The following is a 20,561-nucleotide window of genomic DNA, read 5'->3' as shown; positions in this document are numbered from 1 at the left end:
GAGGAGGAAATAATCGATCAGACCATGGAAGTGTACAGAACTCCCAACAGAAAGGGCCCAAGGAGGACAACACCAAGACACATAATAATTAAAATGGCAAAGATCAAAGATAAGGACAGAGTTTTAAAAGCAGCTAGAGAGAAAAAGATCACCTATAAAGGAAAACCCATCAGGCTAACATCAGACTTCTCGACAGAAACCCTACAGGCCAGAAGAGAATGGCATGATATATTTAATACAATGAAACAGAAGGGCCTTGAACCAAGAATACTGTATCCAGCACAATTGTCATTTCAATATGAAGGAGGGATTAAACAATTCCCAGACAAGCAAAAGTTGAGGGAATTTGCCTCCCACAAACCACCTCTACAGGGTATTTTAGAGAGACTGCTCTAGATGGGAGCACTCCTAAGACTAAACCGATGTCACCAGAGAAAATAAAATTAGAGCAAAGAAAGCAGACCAACCAAATACTAACTAAAGTCAAAAAATAAAATCAACTACCCACAAAAGCAGTTAAAGGAAGCACAAAAGAGCACAGAATTAAACAACCAACATATAAAGAATGGAGGAGGAGGAATAAGAAGGGAGAAAAATAAAGAATGACCAGACAGTGTTTAAAATAGCTCAATAAGCAAGTTAAGTTAGACAGTGATATACTAAAGAAGCTAACCTTGAACCTTTGGCAACCACGAATCTAAAGCCTGCAATGGCAATAAGTACATATCTTTCAATAATCACCCTAAATGTAAATGGACTGAATGCACCAATCAAAAGACACAGAATAATAGAATGGATAAAAAAGCAAGACCCATCTCTATGCTGCTTACAAGAGACTCACCTCAAACCCAAAGACTATAGGAACAAAGAAAGACTGAAGGAACAGAACAGCAGCAGAATCAAAGAACCCAAGAATGGACTAACAGTTACCAAAGGGGAAGGGACTGGGGAGAAAGGGAGGGAAGGGAGGGATAAGGGTGGGGAAAAAGAAAAGGGGCATTACGATTAGCATGTATAATGTGTGGGGGGGGCACGGGGAGGGCTGTGCAACACAGAGAAGACAAGTAGTGATTCTACAGCATCTTACTACGCTGATGGACAGTACTGTAATGGGGTTTGTGGGGTGGATTTGGTGAAGGGGGGACCCTAGTAAACATAATATTCTTCATGTAATTGTAGATTAATGACAACAAAATTAATTAATTAATTTAAAAATGCGAAAAAAAAAAAAACCACATGTAGTTGGGCCTCACCCTCTGAGCTTCTTCTTCAGTAGGTCTAGGGTGAGGTCCCTGAATTTGCATTTCTAACACGTTCCCAAGTGCTGCTGCTCTGGACAGGGAATCCTTTTTGAGGATCACAGCTGATCTCACAATGCAAAAACAAAAACATTCTGTTACAGTTCATCACACGTTTGGCTTAACTTTGCCTTAACATTGACTCTAAAAGAATAGTAATCATTGCATTTACCCTCTGATTTAGCAAACTTTAAAGTTATGTTCTGGGAGTATGCTAAGTTTTATGTTTTATATCCATAATGGAATCTAGGCTTCAGCATCATTAACCAATCTGCTCATAATGAAAATTAATTATTACGGTTATTAGACTAAATGGCTCTGTCATCTCAGAGACATAACTGGTATAGAAAATAGTTGCACAAGTATGAAATAATCAATCAGCAAAAGCTGGCTATACCCATGGTTTTTTTTCTCTATTAGTTTCCAGTGGGCCAGCCTACAAGTCACTTAAGGACAGGAAGGGGTAAGGGCATGGCATGGGTCACTCTGACAAGGTATGATGTGTGGCCTATGCTTTCGCAACTAACTATACATCATCTTTAAAGTGTACTTTTTATAATTCCAGGGGAAAGGCAAAACCGTAGGGAGACTGAGAAGGGGCTGGAGGAAAGTGCTTTTTTTCCCTAATCACATCTTCAAAAATGGCACCCTTTCAACAGATTTCAAGTAATATGGTGACATAACAATGGGAAAGATGGTGGTTAAGTCAACAGAGGAAGAAAAGGGAAATATGCATAACTGAAATACCAGAAGTGAAACCATGAAATGCTACAAGGAGAGAGTCACAGGAGAATACCTATTTTAGGGACTCACTAGTGTAGGTCCCACCTACATGTTGCTAAGCTTGCTTCCTCTGATGAAAGGGGGTTGCCAATCCTGGGGAACTACCAGAGGAATTGTTCCTGGCAATCAATATCCTTCAAAGGTTCAAAACTGCTTTTTCGTTTCTACTGGTTTTTAAAACTCAACCTACTTGGAACTAGGCTCTTTCTCTAAGGTTATTTTTCTTTTGCCTGAATACACAAATCTATAAGTCATCTAACAAATATTTATTGAGCACCTTCTTCTTATCAGGAATAAAATTTTAAAAGCATTTATTGGTGACTGGTTTAGGGGAGAGGAGACAGTTATAAAAGAAATAGAAACCATGTTCTCTACCCTTAAGAGTTCAAAATCTTGTTGGAGAGACAAAAATAAAAGTAATTACATCAGAACAATACAAATTAACATATCTCCCAGTAAGGATATAAAAGCAATTTAATTAGAGAGGAAAATTTCCTTATGGATTAGCATGAGGCGATCAAATGCAGACTCAGATGCATCTGTGGGTATAGATAAATATTCCTATGAATGAGAGGCTGATTTTGACCCCAATATACCCACAAAGCAAATGGATGTTGACATGTGCAAAGATGACTGGGATCATTTAAGCTGATAAATAAATTACTAAATTAAGCAGTTTCAATCAAGCACTGTTTGTAGGGTACCATGCTACCAAAGTTTCTCATGTTTGCTTTGAAGAAAAGTTCTTCATGCAGAAATGGGGCTAATTGTACATTGTTCTAAATAATATCAGATATAGAAGGTAGCAATTTAGGGAAGATTGCTCCTAGGATAACAATATTGAGCAAACATATAATAGTAATAGCCTAGCATGAATCCATAAATAGGGTCAGCTATTGTGCATATGCTTCCTTCCCTCCTATAAGGGACCAAGGGAGGATGTATTGAACCCAAGGCAAACTGAGCCATGTGATTTCCTTTTTTGAACTCACTTCTTCCCCTGTTTGCAGTGTAAGCATTTGACTTTTTTATGAGTTGCTTCATCAGTACCAACCAGAAAAAAACTTGAACATAGGAAAACCCTGTGATCATGCAAAGCCTAACAGCTTCAATAAAATGAAGAAACTGACACATCCATCTATCTCAGTGGGAGTTAGTTGCTTACGTATATCTGAAGGATTTGGCTGAGTACAACCTTTTTTTCAATTCCCATTGTTCATAACAAGTCTTTCATTATCTTGAAGTCGAATTAACATTTCTGTCTTTACCAGTTTAGCTGTTTTTCCATTTGGCAAACTCCAGGTTTTTCCTGTTGTCTTCCCTTTGGGGCATGAATTAGCATAGTTGTGCAATGTTTATTGTTTGTTAGTCCCTTATTTTTTATGTCATCCTTGAAGATGTCAAATCTTCTTCCCTGAGTTGTACTAGAAAAGCCAAAGATTTTCATGAAGGGGAAGTTTGGGAAGATGCAATATTTGATAGGAGCCTGGGGGCTTTATTGGTGAAGCTGTTTTGTTTTAAGCATATTCAGCAAGCTATTCTCTTAGGGGCTATTTCAGTAGACTCCCCACAATCCCCACCACACCACACACACACACACACACACACACACACAAACACACTCCATTGTCCCAACTGTAGGGTCAGAACAGCAGCTGCAGAAAAGGAAGTTCCACATTAGGGATACACCAAGAGATGTGATTAGAAGTTACATTTTTGGGGTGAAGTATCTCCTGGATTCAAATCCCAGCACTGTTCTTTACCAGCTGCAACCTTGGACCTCTTATTCAACCACTCAGAATCTTGAGTTTTCAACTCTATGAAAACAGGGAAAAAAATACCACCCAGGAATATTATGAAGAATAAATTTAAAAGTATATTTTAAATGTTTAGCAGAATACCTGCTAAACACACTACTAAGATACACAAATATCAGTAATTACAGCTTTTTAATGATTATGATAAGATCTTAGGAATCAAGATCAATTTTTGATCAACAAGGGGTAAATTATTCTGTTTATAGCTTGCTTATATAGTAGCCAGATTCCTTATCCCCACAACCTCTCATTGTTTGATTCATACAGATCATCTTATTTCTTATTCTGACAACCTCCCCTAGACTGTCAAAGCACACAGGAAGCAAAATCATTTCTAGTTCTATTCGTAGCTCTGATACAGGTGCACTGGGGAAGCAATTGAATGAAAAAAATGGGACCTTAGCTATTAAAGATTCAATTATCTCTACTCTTCCTTCCCTCACTTGAGGAAAGTCAGTAGTAAGGGGAAAGACAGACACTACATTACAGTGCTTCAGGAATGTCTTGGGGAAAATAAATATGCAATCCAAATGCAAGGTATCATTATATTATTATCACACTGCATTCATTCAGTAAAAGATTAAAGTGTTCCAGTTCACAGCAACTAAACTTGCTTCAAACTTTCCCACGTTTCTTTGATATTCTTTATTTGAAGGAGGCTCCCATTTAGGACAATTGCTGCAATATGCTGGTTTTAAAACCTCTCTTGGAGATTGGAAGTACTTTTAGTCCAGTCATAAAATTAACTGCTCATTTGTTTTCTCAGATTCATTTCTTCCCAAGCTAAGGCAACCTCATCTCATACTATCAGGCCAGTAACAATTAGGACATAATGCAGCCCCTTCTTCCACTATATGCTAGGGCACACTTACTGACCCCTTTCTTCTAGAACTCCAAGAGGAAAGACAGCTTAGACAATTCTAGGGATGCTGAAAGTCTGAAAAGTCTCCATAGCACTATCTGTGTTACAGGTTGCCTTCTCCAAAAGCAGGCACCAAGGAGTTGGGAGTGCAAGATTTTTGTTAGAGACCCCACTTGAGAAGGGAGGGGAGTGAAGTGGATGGGGCAGAGGTGAAACTCAAACTGCATGGCGGAGCCCACAAAGCCTCAGTCAAACTAGCAGAAAACACTCAAGTAAGTATTTTTCCATCAGAGTATCCCCCATGGCACAAAATGCCTGGATTTTACATTCCCTGTCTTGCTCAGTCATTCCACATGACTGAGGACTGAGGCAACATGTTCTTCCTTGAAGGAGATCTGAGTTCCTCATTTCCATGCTCCCCCTCTCAATCCTGCCCTCCTTCCCCCAATGTGTAAGACATAAAAGAAGAGGAATGTATAAATGTAGGAACCAGAATGACTATAAAAGAGTGGAGATAAAGGAGCAATGACCTTTCCTGGCATCATTACCTGCCTTCTTTCTGAACTTATTTCTTTTCCATTAATCCTTATGTCACCAGACAGGTACCACCTCACACCCAGTCATCCAAGGTAGAAACTTGGGAGGCATCCTTGACTGCCTCCTTCACCATTACTCCCCATTCAGTCAGTCGTTAAGTCCTACAGACTCCATCTTCCTCATATTTCTCCTGTCCTCTTCACCTCAGGTCTTCACACACTAACATAGCCCAAGATCAGGTTCTTATCACTTCTAATGACACCTACTTGTCACTCAAAACTCAGAAAGGTCCTCCTCTTCCAGGAAGCCTTGCTTAACTCCTAACCTCTGCAAGCACCTAGAAGAGCTCTCCATCTCCTATACAACTGTTGATTCACTTGCCAATCCCTCTACTGGAGTTTAGGCTCATGATGACCAAGGATGATATCTCATTTGAATTTTTATCTTAGCATCTAACATGGTGGCTCACACTCAAAAATATCCTAAATATCTGTATACTGCGTGTGCTCACTGGCCACCTGTTATGTGGGAAGCACTGTGCTGACTTGGGTTATGAGGCCACAAAGAAACAGCCTCTGCCATCCAGGAGGTTAAATTCAATCACATCCAAGGAGAAAAGGGAAGGAAAACAGCTTCAGGATGCTGGAAGGGAAACCAAATAGAGAACAACGACGACAACCAAAACACAGCTGTGGGGGAAACACGAAGTTGGAGCAGAGTGAAGAAGATTCCGAAGAGAAGAGGATGCTGCAAAGACTTATTTCCCAAACTGCCAACTGGGTGATGGCAAGCTGCTGCAGAGAAAGCCACAGGAAGGCAGGGCTTCATTTATCCGTATTTAAAATGTCCAGACAAAAGTGTAAATGAGTGAACAAATACGATAATCAATTAACCAACATTAAATAAAAAATCAAAATGCCCAGAAAGCCCTCATCAATCCTTTGCAAATTTTGACATAGCACCTTATTTTAGTTTCTACTATGGCAGTTTCAGAAAATAAATAAGAAGTACCATTTAAAGTTTAGCAAAAACCCACCCAGAGTTCAACTTCATATCTGGTGAGACAGGATCCTAAGGCATAACATAAACTTTTAACTGGACAGAAGCAGCAACAGAAGAAGGCCTTAGCCCCTAGGAGCCAACAGTCTGATTTTCAACAAAATGAAATCATTAGTAAGAAAATGAAATAGTCTCTGACTCCTTGCTGATATTAAACACATATAATATGGACAAGAAAATGAAGTATCATATTTTCCACCAGATTGTGAAGTTTGTGATCCCCACATAACCCTACGTCCACTCTGAGGCACATATGATAGTGAGACCAAGTGATGGAAGCCTCTCAGGGGAGGCAGACCCTAAGGGAGAATATAAAAATGGGAAAGGTGTACAAAAAGAGGGGATCTGACACATTCCTAGAAGATAAGTGAGATATGAATTATCACATCAATGGCATTAAGATATGTAAAATGTTTAAACAAAATAAAGATATGAAATGTTTAAACAAAAAATAACTTATTAAAGTATTCTATTTCTCCTTCAAATTCCTTATTCTTCTCCACTTCCACTAGTATATTTTCCCCTCTCAATTCCTAACTAGACATTACTCAGTTCTCAGTCCTTAACTCTATCTGCTCTCTCAGCAACAATAAATTACCTTTAAAGGTCTCCTAAATAACCTGAAAATGTTTTGGTTTGCTGCAGTATAGTTTTTCCACAAACAAGAATTTCACATCGAATCTATTCATACGAAAGTCACGTCTCGTGATTTCTTTTAAACCCATTTCTCCTTTATGGTTTCCACAACCATGATCCGATCCAAACTGGTATCACCTCTCCTATGGACTACTGTGTCACTACCCAAGTCAGAGCCAGGCCAGACACTGCTGCTAAATGCCCGTCCTGAAAGCATTCTCCTGCTAGGTGGTCTGAGCTCAAATGCTCTTATTCTTCACCTTCATCTACAAACTTAAGACTTCAAACTTGGACTCTAAACTTGGACCCAAGACTCCAAACTTCTCATAAGTACTCAAGATCATCCATTATCTGACTCTGTCAACTAGCACCCCATAGTTAGTTGCTCCTGATACAAAGCTTTCACCCAAGGAGCTCACCAAGTCTCCGTCCACCCAGTAGCATATGACCACCACTGTGAGTAACACTACTGAAGCCTAAAGGTGTTAGGTACTTTAATCAAAGACACGCTGTGGGGGAACAAAAATGGTATTCAAACACAAGTCTTTCATACTCCAAAGCTGCCCTCTTAACCACTGGGACTCAAGTCTTTTTCACCAAAAAGCTGGTACTCTTAATCACTCCACCCTTTCTTTCTTATTAACCAAAACAAATATAAATTATACACCAAAAGAAGTTTAGCTTTGTTTTGTAATATTAGCCAAGACTTACATATTGTGCAGTTTTCAAAGACAGGTTTTTTTGAAGATTTTTTTATTTAAAGATTGATGCGTTATTTAAATATATATGCTCAACTAGATGAAAGGGCACTTGACTGATCCTACTTCCTTGATATAAAACTAAAACTATATTAATCAAAGGTCTCTATGAAATCAGAATATATTTCCATGAGCTAATGAAGACTTTTTTTAAAAAAAGAAAAAAATAAATAGATATGTAATTCCACATTTCTCTCCTCATTAAGACAAAGCTAGAGTTTGGTGTCTCTTCCATACAAATATATGGGCTTGTGAGTTTATGTGAGTTTCATTCTCTCCTTATACTAAAATCAAAGCACATGAACAGTAGTTTCCCCTTTCTTGATAGCACTGAGGTCTCCAGAGCAGAGTTCTAGCCAAAGCTTATAATAGTATGTTAGTCAGAGGTTGCAAAGAGGTGGCCCCAAGACTCAGTCTGGCCTGCATGTGTGTGCCATTGGCCCATGCAGTATTTTTCCTTTAACTGAACAAGTCTTTAACATTTAATGTTCAAGAAATTTTACATAAAAATCCATATGTCCAGATTTTCTTGGAAAATACAGAGATCTGAGAACACTGGGCCCACATACCTCCCCAGTCACCAGGCCACTCTTACTAGATGGGGGTGATTTCGGGAACTCCCCACAGTCCCACGGGGTGGCCCTTAACTCATGGCATGTGCCTTGTCTTGTAAGCATTTCATTCCACATCCTCAGGTTTTAAAAGTGAGCAGAGTTTTGAAAAGCCTTTGTGGAAGGGAAGAACATATCGAAGACTGCCATAAGAGCAGAAATAGGAAATCAGAACATGTTTAGAGGTTTTTGTTTTGTTTTGTCTTTTATATGTTTGAAATTATTCACTGCAATGCTTTCCTGTGAAGGTGAGAAGTGCATCAAAGTTCCTGCCATACTCCCTGCTCCCTTTTTCATCACATTTCTACTCATAAAATATTCTTAAAGTCTTTAAATAACTAAAGAGATCAGAGAACTATTTTAATTACTTTTCCCACAATTCCTACCTCTGCTAACCTCACCCCCAATCCTCACTTTGGAAGACAGTTATAGTTTTGAGGTGCTCAAATCTTATAGTCAAAAAGTTTAATGTTCTAGTAGTAACATACAGTACAAACTAGAAGAAAATGATGCAATAGTTTGAGGAAAACCCAGATTTACATATAAGCATGAAAAAACTGTAACCAAAAAAAAAAAAAAAAAACACTGGCAACAGAGAGCACAGGAGATTAAGGCAGAGGTTATTCTTAAAACTAAATCAAGCAATCAGGCAACAGAGTCAAGATCTTGGTTTTAAGTATGTCTTTAGGAAGGATATTTTATTTTATATGTGTATTTTAAAATAATCAGTTTCAGCAATTTCCAGGAGTTATGTCATTCCTTTCTGTGCTGCTAAATAAAAGCAACCTGTGATTAAGTAGCAATCGATGATTTAAATAACAAATAGAATTCACTGAACATTTTATAAGAACATTTCTAGTGACTTCTCACCTCTGAGGAGAGAGTTTCAATTTATACACTATAATTAATCAGATAACCACAGCCAGAGAGAATTCATCAAAGGAAATGGAAACTTATTTGGGGGTAATTAGCTACTGTGGTGATTGATCAGTTAGTCACTTCTTTATTTTTTCTGTTCACTGCCAATTCTATTTTATCTTATTATCTAAGAATCTCCAAGTGGAAAATGCCTAATAATCTCTCAAGCTCTGCTTAAGTGCCAATGAAGAAGACAATAGAAGAAGAGCTCTTTGCAAAATTGGTTTTCCAAACTTCATATGTGAACTGCTTTTGAAATACTGGAGTTCTACCCTGAGGTTCCTACGGAAGTGCATCTGTCCAAAAATATAAGGAAAGAACAGCAGAATAAGTAAGCAAGGACTTATTAGATAATCAAGATAGTAAAGAGAAAACTGGACTTTCTGATTTGCGGTTGGGATAATCCATTCATAATCTTCTGGAGAAGAACAAAGAGAAAACTTACTAATTAGAAAATTATTGCCATTCTTTTTTCCCAGAGTTACCACAAATTTATTAATGCCCCTTTTGAAAATCTCTTAAATTTTTCATTTGGCAAACAGATTTTCTTCATTGCTTCATAGTGATGGAGGGTCAGGGGGAGTGATGTCTTCTTATGTATAAAGTAAACCATATGAATGTGTAAATTTAGACAAATGGGAAAATAAATGGATGGTTATTATGCAAATAGCAAAAGCCAAATGGATATGTAAAATTTTTTAGACTCCAGTGGCGCCTTCTCAAAGAAATGTTCTCTTTGCTCTTGCCTTTGAGCCCCAGAGCATTTAAGAACTAAAATCAACTCAAGAAATCAAGTTTTCAACCTTTAGTTCATATTTAAACTAAACATTTAAGAACTAAAATCAACTCAAGAAATCTAGTTTTCAACCTTTAGTTTATATTTAGTTTCCCTTTCTCTTATTCTAAAGTAGACTGGACTGTCCAACTATAGATGGGCATCTACATGGAAGATGAAAAAATTGAGAAATAGGATTTTGCTATAAAATGAATAAACTGAATTTGTGTAATTCTTTCTTCAAGTCTACCAAACAAACACAGAACTACTAGTAGAAAAGAACCCTGCACCTTTGACAACATTTATGCTCAGCACCTCCTGGCATGCAAAGTATTTTTCAGTTGTGGAATTGTTTTCTTTGAAAATGAGAGCTTCTTAAAAGGTAAGTTAGAGTGATACTTTTCTGTGGATGTATTTTGCACTGATTAGAGTCTTCAGGGATGGCAACCACTAAGTTGCAATTCTAGAAATGCACAAGTTTTCTCAAACTCCCATTGCACTTTCTAAATTGTAAATTAAGCTGCCCTCTCCTTTCCTGAGTGCTGCTCAGGCTATTGGTGTGTACATTGTTCTGAGAGCTCTTCCAAGCCTCTGGCTCTCAGGAGCCTGCATTTCCATCTCTTTCTCTCTTTAAACCACGTAAGTGTGGCTTCCTTCCTTTGAGCCCACTGAAATTATACTACTGACCTTTTAATAACCAAATCCACTGTATTAAGTGTCTGCTCCAAATCACTACTCTCCCCTACCTTCCAGTTCCTCTGATGTTTCAACATATCAAGACCTGAGGTTTCAATATATCAATATATATTATGGCATATTACAGTATATATTAATATTTGACATTTTCCCTCCCTGACCATTAGATTAACTTTTTCCAATCTCAGCTACCTGTTGCTTAAACAGGAAATGACTTATTCTTTTAACCAGTGGGTACTTGTTGCAACTCTCTACACCTAAGATAAAAGTGAGCCTCAGCCTCAGACTCCCAAAGCCTCATTTGTTCTCTCTTTTCTGTCCCCCATGCCCAGACTTTATAAGTTTTACATCTCTTTCCCCAACTATGTCGGCAGACAGGAAATTAGAGGCTGGGACCTACTGACATTTGGATCTATGGTCCCTGATTCCAACCATTCAACCAACTTGTGTGGGTCAATTTTATGACTTGGTGGAACTAAAAGACACACTAAGTGGCCACTGAACCCTCATTTATTCATCGGAGCATGTGACTAAACAGTACCTCCAAATATTTGGCAGCCAGTCAAAGGGAGTGGTTGGAGTCAGCTCCTCTCTACCATTACGCTTGTGGCCATGGGCAGCAACAGTGATTTAGGATTAAAAGTATCATCCAAGAAGTAGAAGAGACCAGGACCAAAGTTCTTAAAAGTGCCTGTGCCACTCTGCTTGCCCCTGCAGACTTACTCTCCAGTTTTTTCCAACCTGCCCTGTGCCACGGGGCTGACCAGTATGGACCACATCAATCAGCCTCTAGTTCTCCCTGTTTTCCAACTGGTTTGATCAATGGGCTCCTGCCAGAAGATTAAAAGAGGATACAAATTAAGTCAGCATATTATTCCCCTGGCTCTCTCCCTACAAAGTTGCTTGGATGGGTGGCTCCTTATACCACAGAAATTCAGAGGGACTTCTCCACCAACTCCTTCTGGATTCCAATGACACTTCCCTCCCCTTACTCTTCCAAGTCTCATGACATATTTACTGCTGGCCCTGAGTTCCTGCATTATCCTTTATGGTTCACCTACATCCTATTCACATCTTTCTAGTTAGTTCTCACATAAATGAAACTCTGTGAGTTATCTAATTTTAGTGTGCCTCCTATCTTCATTTGGGAACCTGACATTGCCAAAAATCATCTAGAGGATTTTTTAAAAATACATATTCTAGACCTCAACTAAATCAGCACCTTTAGAGTTAAAGCCTGGAAAATAATTTTCAAGAAGGTTTTTCACTGATTTTTTACACAGTTTGTGAAGAGTGGTGTAAAGTGGTTGGCTAATAGGACCCCATAGTCCAAATCCACCCTGCCTCCTGTTTTGGTATAATCTGGGAGCTAGTAATGATTTTCACATTTTGAATGGTTAAAAAAAAAATCTAAAGAATTTGATGATGTAAACATTATACATAACTCTGGATATGAATAAAGTTTTACTGGAACACAGCCAAGCCTGCTTGTTTACATTTGGCTGTGACTACTTTGGTGCTACAATGACAAAGTCATGTCATTTACAGAAAATGTTTGCTGATTGCTGGAAGGATATATTCCTGTTCTTGATATCCTCCTGAGTCAACCCCTGATTATCTATTTGCTTTGAAGACCAAGATCATTTTCCAAGTTATAGAGGTCACTTACTATGCAAAGTAATGCAGTCTTACACATTTGAAATGACAATTCCAACTTTAATGTGGCTGTGGTATATTTATTCATATGGATATTTATATGAGTATACATGATGTGTTTTCAAGTACTTGAAGCAAAGCTAACAGATACTACAACTTGATGCTTTCAAGCACCAGTCTTAGAATCCCTGTTCTGCTACTTATTTGTTGTATGACTCTGGGAAGTTACAATTTTCACATATACATAATTTAAGACCTACCCCCTAAAAAGTTGTGAGTAATAAGAGAAAATGTTATGACAGAGTGTAGCACAAGACACTCAGTAGATGGTCCCTAACTATTAATTTCTTTCCTCTACCCTCATACTATCTCTCTTTACCATTTTTGTTCCTTCACACATTAAAAAGTGAAGAGACAAGGACATATCCTTCACTGGGAACCTTCTCCAATGAACTGAATGTTTCCAGGTTATTTGAGATGAAACAGGTCTTAGAAACGAATTAATGAGAAAATGCACATCACAGAGGTTTTTATCTTGTCTAACACAAAAGTCCACGCCCTCTGGGCACTCCATAAACACTAACTGAATCGGATTTTATGATGCTGTTAGATCATATCCAATTTCTTTGCTGCCTCCATCATCAGAAAAGCTGGTTTAAAGTATATGGAAATCAAGAGTTTACCCATTGGTCTATGCTTCTGGAAAGAAAACTTACATATAGCAGTTGAAACATTTCACTTTGATAGATTCTACCCTTGGGGTCTTTTCTAGAAGTGTAGCTTTAGTTTCTCTTTTATCAGTATACAAGTTTTCCAAGAACATGAAGACTTCAAAGGCTCACCACATGACATACATCATGTTGTAGAATTACCAACTGAAATTGGCTTGAAGACAAACGAAGGCTCGCCACAAACTAAATGGAAGATTGCGAACAAGAGGTAAATTGATCACTTAATTCTACTTGTCCACATATGCTAAAAAACAATAAGAAACTATATATTCAGTTCCAGACTGTAGAACAGCTTAGAGATGATCCCTTCAAAGGGTTCTCACTGGAGGCCTGGGGTCTTTGGCAATAACCTAGGTGACAGGGAGAGCCAAATTGGAGTGGATCCCTTCAACTCCACCACCTCCTCAACCACAGGAACTTTGACTTTGTCTCTTTTGTACACTGGAGTTTTGCATAAGACTTAGTTTGAAAAACAGTCTCACCAATTTAAAAAAAAAACATTTTTTAGAGACCTATCTCTCTTACATTGTAGATCAGAGATCAGTAAACTTCTTCTGTCAAAAGCCAGATACTAAATATTTTAGGCTTGGCCCACCATGTGGTCTCTGTCACAGCACTCAACTTGACCACTGTAGATGAAAGCAGCCATGAGCAGTATGTAAATGAAGAAGAGTAGCTGTGTTCCAGTAAAACTTTATTTACCAAAACAGATGGTGGGCTGGATCTGGCCATAGTTCATTGACTCCTGTTGTAGATAATAAAAGTAAGTGCTGAATAAGTTACAGTAACTAACCCAAATCACTAACTACTGTGAGACCAGGATGTTAGTGACAGCTATGAGATGAGCATTTTTTCCACTATATTGCTAATAGATCAGGAAAAACAAGATATCCTACCTTTTGAAAATATAACAGCAGATGGTGGATAATATCAGAAAAGGTTCTATTCAATAAGTATTTCATGAATAGCTAGCCTGTGACTAGAACTGTATCCTGCCATAATCCCAGTCAATACCTTTATTACAATAATTTGTCTATCACTATGCCCAAAAAATAAAGTCTCAAGGTGAAAAAGAAAACCTGTAATGTTTTTATGTGATCTGATTCATTTGGTTTTGCCAGTGTTGTTCAGTAAAAGGATATATCTCTTAATTAATTTGATTTCATCAGGCTACCTATAGCAAAATGGCATCCAATGTGTTGGAAATAAAAACTTATTTGATGTCTGCAACTCAGTGAATACATCATGTTGTGGCCATTAAGCCTTAAGCACTCCCTAAATAGCAATGAATTGCTCTCTGTCTCCCTTTCCATCGTGGTATACCTCTGGCTGTGATGTCAACATAATGGACCCGCGACCCTCAGCATTAAGGTACTTTTCCTAATAAAAGGGAGGTTCCCCAGCTGATTATCAAAGTCCCATCCATGAAGGCTCAATGCGGGAGATTTAACTGCTGCTTTGGGGATCCTGTTCCCCATATTCTTGCCTTTGCAGCTTTTATCTAGACTAGGAGAAGAGAAGGCTCAGAGGGTAATGGCAATGAACGCAACTCTGTCATCAATGTCGTCTGGCACCACTTCTTTATCCCGAAATTCAGTACTATTTTGGCCTTTCCCACATCATGAGTTTCATGTTCCTTCATAGGTTAGTAAAAACCCAACTGGAAGGAGCAGTAAATCAAATCAGAACATATGGGGAATACCACATACCTCTGTAATTCACAGAACATACGAGGCAATGAGGAATAGGAGAAACTAAAATTGCTATTCTGTACATCTATTCTTATGACAGATGTAATGAAAATGGAAGATAGTTTTTGCATCACATTCCAGTTAAGTCTCAAGATGGTTGTGTTGTGGTTTTCCTTAGCTGATCTGCCCATAGACAACAAGGGAGACCTGAAATTTTTTTAGGATGTAATTGCAAAGATTCACAACTTTGAATGTCTGTGAAACACGCATCAGAATTTTAAAACAATTTAAAGGGACAGTTCTAATGTGATTCACATCACCTTACACCATGGAAACAAGGCCTGCTTCCTACCTCTCCTGCTGAAAACCGCAGAAAACATTTCCAAAGAGAAAACTGATCATTTGCATTCTGTTTGCTCTTTAGAATAATGGGATCTTAAAACTAGAAAGAACTGAAAGTCACCCAAACACTTTTATTTTATTCACAAAGGAAATGAGATGCAGAAAGATTAGTAAGTGTTTCCCAAGATCACATTTGTTGGCAGCAAACCAAGGTCTAGTACCCCGGCTCTCTGGTCCCCGTTGGGAAGCTCTTCCTGCCGCACCATTTGGCTTCCTCCACCCCCGTCACATTTACCATGGTTATGGTCTTAAACATCATCTTTTTTTAAACCGCCTTCTGCTATTAAAACAAAGCACTCAGTAAATACTCCCCAACTCTTTGCACAAGTGAATGATATGCACAAGTGAATGAAGGACAAAAATCGGGTGAAAATTATTCAAGACTACTCAAGGAGTTTGCAGTAATGACCGAAAAGATGGTTTTTATTTGTTATCATTTTTGGTTTTGCTTTGTTTTTAATTTTGCATCTTAGGACAAGCTATCACCCCACCCCTTAAATGAAGTGGTTGCTGGTGTCCATGAATTTGCTTCTGTTTCACTCATGACTATGAATACAGATAAACCAACAGAGCTCTTTAACCTTTCCAAGGCACTCAGCAGATTGACATTAACTCTCATATATTTGAAGTTCTACTGCTTTTAATGTCCTTTTCAGTATAGGGCTTCTTAAAAATTCTGTTCCCCATGAACCCAGTAAGAAATTCTTCATTATCACATTTCCACATTCTCTCTTCTCAGGTATAGCCTTTTGTTAGCACCTAGTTAGTGCCTCATTAATTTATCTTTGCCCACCCTCCCCTCAGTAAGGTTAGTGGGTTCAGAAAAAAACCCTGCTCTCAGGAAACATTGCATGGCCAGTCAAACAACCAGAGAAGAGTATGTCTGGGAACAGTGAGCTAAAACAGGGTCTCATTTCAACTGAACTAATATAGAAGATTTCTTTACTTCCTAGAAGCTGAAGGTACTGAGTTATTAATCCTCATTCCCCATCTATAGTGTTTGGTTTATGAATTTTGTTTAAATGACGCATATAACCTATGTGGCTTCTTCAACTGCCAAACTCAATATTTTGTTTTTAATGAAGAGGTGCTCTGGCTTCCAGAGAGAAATTGAATCATACTCAGAAGTTAGTGAACTCATAAGAGAGGTTGTTGAGTTGTGGTCATAGCAAGAACAATGGAATTAATGAAAGCAGCATAGATTAAAATTTCTTCAGAAACATTCAGTGTTTTCATATGTGAAAGGTGTTCTCTTCATATCAAGTGCTAGAGAGAATGTGGAGTAACTAAACTCTCATATCCTGCTGGTGAGATGGGAAAATGGTAAAGCCACTCTGGAAAACAGTTTAGCCATTTCTCACCAGTTAAATATACACACAGCGTATGGACCAGCGATACCATTCCTAGTTATTTACACAAGTGAAATGAAAACTACAATCCACACAAACCTGTACACAAATGTTTATAGGAGCTTTATTGGTAATTTCAAAAAACTAGAAACAATCAAATGACCTTCAGGTACTAAGTGGATAAGCAAACTATGCTAACTCCACACAACGGAATACCACCCATGAGTCAAAAGGAGCAAAGCAGCAATCACACAACAACACAGGTGAATCCGAAATGCATTATGCTAAGTGAACGAAGCCAGACTCAAAAGGCCCTATGCTGTAGACTCTGTTTATACGACCTGCTGGAAAAGGCACAGGTGTAGGGACAGAGAACAGATTGTTGGTTACCAGGGGCCAGGGGCAGGGTGTTGGAAGAGGGTTTGACTATAAAGCACCAGAGAGGAATGTGGGTTGGGAGAAGAAGGAAGAGATGGAAGCATTCTATTTCTCGATGTGGTCATGATCACATGCCACTTATTTGTCCAAACTCTTAAAACTGCACACTAAAAAAGGTAAATTTTTTTTACCTTTGTGTATAAATTGTGCCTTAAAACACAAAGGATCTGTCTTTGACACTAACAAATGCACTATCTCTGTCCTTGAGGACAGAAATTGAAAAATTCATTTGGGGAAACTGGAAATTTTCCCAGAAAGATAAAGATGTTTTGCAAGCCATATTAAATCCCAAATAGATAACAGACCTAATATTAACATCACTTAGGATTCATATTAAAGTTGTACTTTCAGTTCAAGTAAATAGAGGAAACACAAATGTAAATATTGAGTGGTCCACCAAGGTTTGGTTTGGGCCCACATGTGGTAACCACTGATAGACAGTAAGAGCAGAGGAGTTCATGCAAAGGAAACAAAGTAACAGTGGTTAATACTTAGCCAGCCCCTGCTATACGCCAGGCACACTCTATGCCCTGTACATACTTATCTTATTTAATCCTCTCTACCTCGCTGTGAGCTAGGTGTTATTCACCACCATTTTGCAAAAGACGTAAGGTTAAGTCTCCTAGATGACATGTAGGCAATGGAACTTGGATCACTATGGATGGAGGGTTGGAATGTTTGAAGAAAGGGGAACTTAATTCTTAAAAGTACCTTCAAAGGTGTGACTAAGGTTCAGAGACGTGCCCACATGTAGCATAAGAGGGAAATGAGTAAAATAGCTCAACCTCAAGGAGCTTTTCTTCAAGAAAATAATAAAATATAACATAAGCAAGTTTGGGAAAGAGTAGCTTATGGAGGACACTGAATGGCAGACTGATAAACTTGAGATTGGTTCTGTGGTTCCTTAACCTCACACCACTGGAGATGTTTGAAAAAAGAGCAGCTAGTCCGGACAGGGTTGACTTAAAGGAGCAAGTGAAATAATCCTTTTGGAAGATTAACCAAACAGTGGCATCAGGGATGCCACATGGGCTCCCTGGTTGCTGGGAGAAACCATCACCCAGAGGTGCAGCAGCAGGTGCCTTCCATATATCATCTCGTGCCAAGTCCACCTCAGCTGCCTGGGGCAGGCCTTACTGGCCCCATTTTGTAAATGAAATGCGTGAGGCTAGAAGAGGGTAAGAGATCTGCACTGAAGTCCACTGGGTGGTAGAGGCAGATGTGAGACTGAAGGTTAAGTACACATGACACTTCTTATATACATAAGGCCGACAGCTCTTGGAGGTGACGAAACCCATCGGAGGCATGCATAGTAGTCTGGGCATTCATATCATGTTTCCTAAAATGGAAAAAAGGATCTCAATAGATTATATGATGGAAGAATGGGCAGTACTTCTTGACTGCTTAGATGTGAGAGAGAGGAAAAATCATTGTTCAAGGGGCCAGGAGAATTAGGGGTCCTGTTGACAGAAACATGCACTGGAATGCCACACAAATAAACCTTAATGTGACCTGAAACTCATGAAAAAATTGTTTAAGTATTAAATTTCTACTGACTTTACAAATGTGGTAGAGCTTCCCCTGTCTATCCAGAGTTTCCATACCCTTCTCCTCTCTATCTGATCTAATGCCTCTTTGACTCCCTAACCAGAATGCTCGGGAAAAGCAAGCCACTGTAGAGAAACACAGGTGCCCATCTGCAGAACAGTGCACAGAGGGAGGGAGTGTGCAAGGCCAAATCAGCTCCCCATGTCCCCGGCTACCCAAGCCCTCGCTCCAAAGTCAGTAGACCAGAGAAGTTTGCTTTCCTAATTTCTTAGGGTCCTAAGTTTCCCCCCTGACTCCAGGAACTTAGAGTCTGTTGTTAATTAGCTTAATAAAGAAACACTCTTGGAAGTCATTCATATATTGAAGAGACAAAGAACAAAACTAACAATATGTCCCTTTCTTTATCCTTTATATTTAATCAACCATTGGTTCTAAAGTAATTTACTTAGCATTTACTATGGACCAGGCACTGTGCTTGTGTTTGGAATACAAAAATAGTTTACTATTGTTGCCATCACAGGGCACATAGTTTGGTTGTTAAAAAGGATTTCAAATAAAGCCTTTGAAAACCAAAACCTAAGACCCAGAATTCCTCTAGCATATCTCTTATATTAGAGGCCAATTTATTAATGGTGATAACTGAGCATCTAATTTTATTTCTAGAGTTCCTACATTTTGTGAAGAATATTTGCTGTTTTGATTTGCTCCTTTCTCTTGAAGAGGTGGAAAATGAATGTCATACCATGACACATACGTGGTAGCCATGAATGTGCACCATTCAAACCTCCTGCTGTGCAGGATATAATTGGCTAACTGATCTCAGCTGTTGTGCTCTGAATCCACCACCACATTCATTCTGAGGCCATGCTTCCCACAAGCTACTCCCCATCAGTGCCTGGGCCCAGTAGGTTTACTAACATAGATGCCATCCTGTGAGATAGAGGAGTCCACTGTGGAAGACGTTGGCACACAGGCTCCCTACCAGCCTGAATGCAAGCTTTCTTATAACTGGGCCGCAGTGTGAGCCTTTTCCTGCCCGCCCTCTATCTGCCTTCCCTCTCTCTCTTTGAGGGGTCAGACCTGCACCATGCTCTGAAGGCTCTCCCCACCTCTTCCAGTTCCCTGCCTGCTCCTTTTTCCTCCCAGGTATGTCCCCCATCAATCTCTTGTCTGTCTAATCCTGTCTTAGAGTCTGCTTCTCAGAGGACTCAACCAAACATAACCTTACAAGCAATAATTTTCAAACTTGCCCTCTACAGTAACCCTCCCTCATTAATATTCCCTAAAGGTACACCCTTAAAATTTTAAGTACCCTATTCATAACAACTTGCTGTTTTATTGCTTTGTAAGTGTTTTTGAGGTAGTTTCAAAGTATGTATTTTATCTTTGGTACTATGCAATGAGAACTTTTTATTTTTAGTCCATTAAGAGAAAAATCACCCTATTCCTTGGGTTACAAAGCAGAGTTGAGGGGCACTGTGGTAAGCAGCTGTGGACTGTGACCTTGCGCTCTCTAATTGTGGTTCTTCCTCTTACTAATCATGTGACCTCAGAGAAGTCATTTAACCCCTCTGAAACTGTTTCCTCTCTAATATGGAGATAATAATATCTTCCTTGCTGACTTCAAAGGACTGTTTTAAGGATCAAATGATTTAATTATATGAAAGTGCCTTGCAAACTAGAGCACTATACAAAAGCAGGATATTATAATTACTGTCTTCTAAACAGTAAATGCAATTGACCAACTTAATTCATATTTCCTGAGGGTCAAGAACAAGATGTAAAACATACATATCTCAACAGCCGGGTGGGAAACATTAGAAAACTGGACACATTATATATTGAGTTATGTAAGCCAATCTCACATTAAAGAAGGTTACAAAATAATAAACCAAAAATTCTACTGAAATACCCTAACTCCTATAGATGAGAGTAAATATAAGATACTGGTTTAAGCGAAAAAGTAGAAAAAAATTCAAGATTAAGGTGATTTCCA

This window comes from Manis pentadactyla, chromosome 3, assembly GCF_030020395.1.
Source record: "Manis pentadactyla isolate mManPen7 chromosome 3, mManPen7.hap1, whole genome shotgun sequence".
NCBI lineage: Eukaryota > Metazoa > Chordata > Mammalia > Pholidota > Manidae > Manis > Manis pentadactyla.
This window is presented reverse-complemented; position numbering follows the sequence as displayed.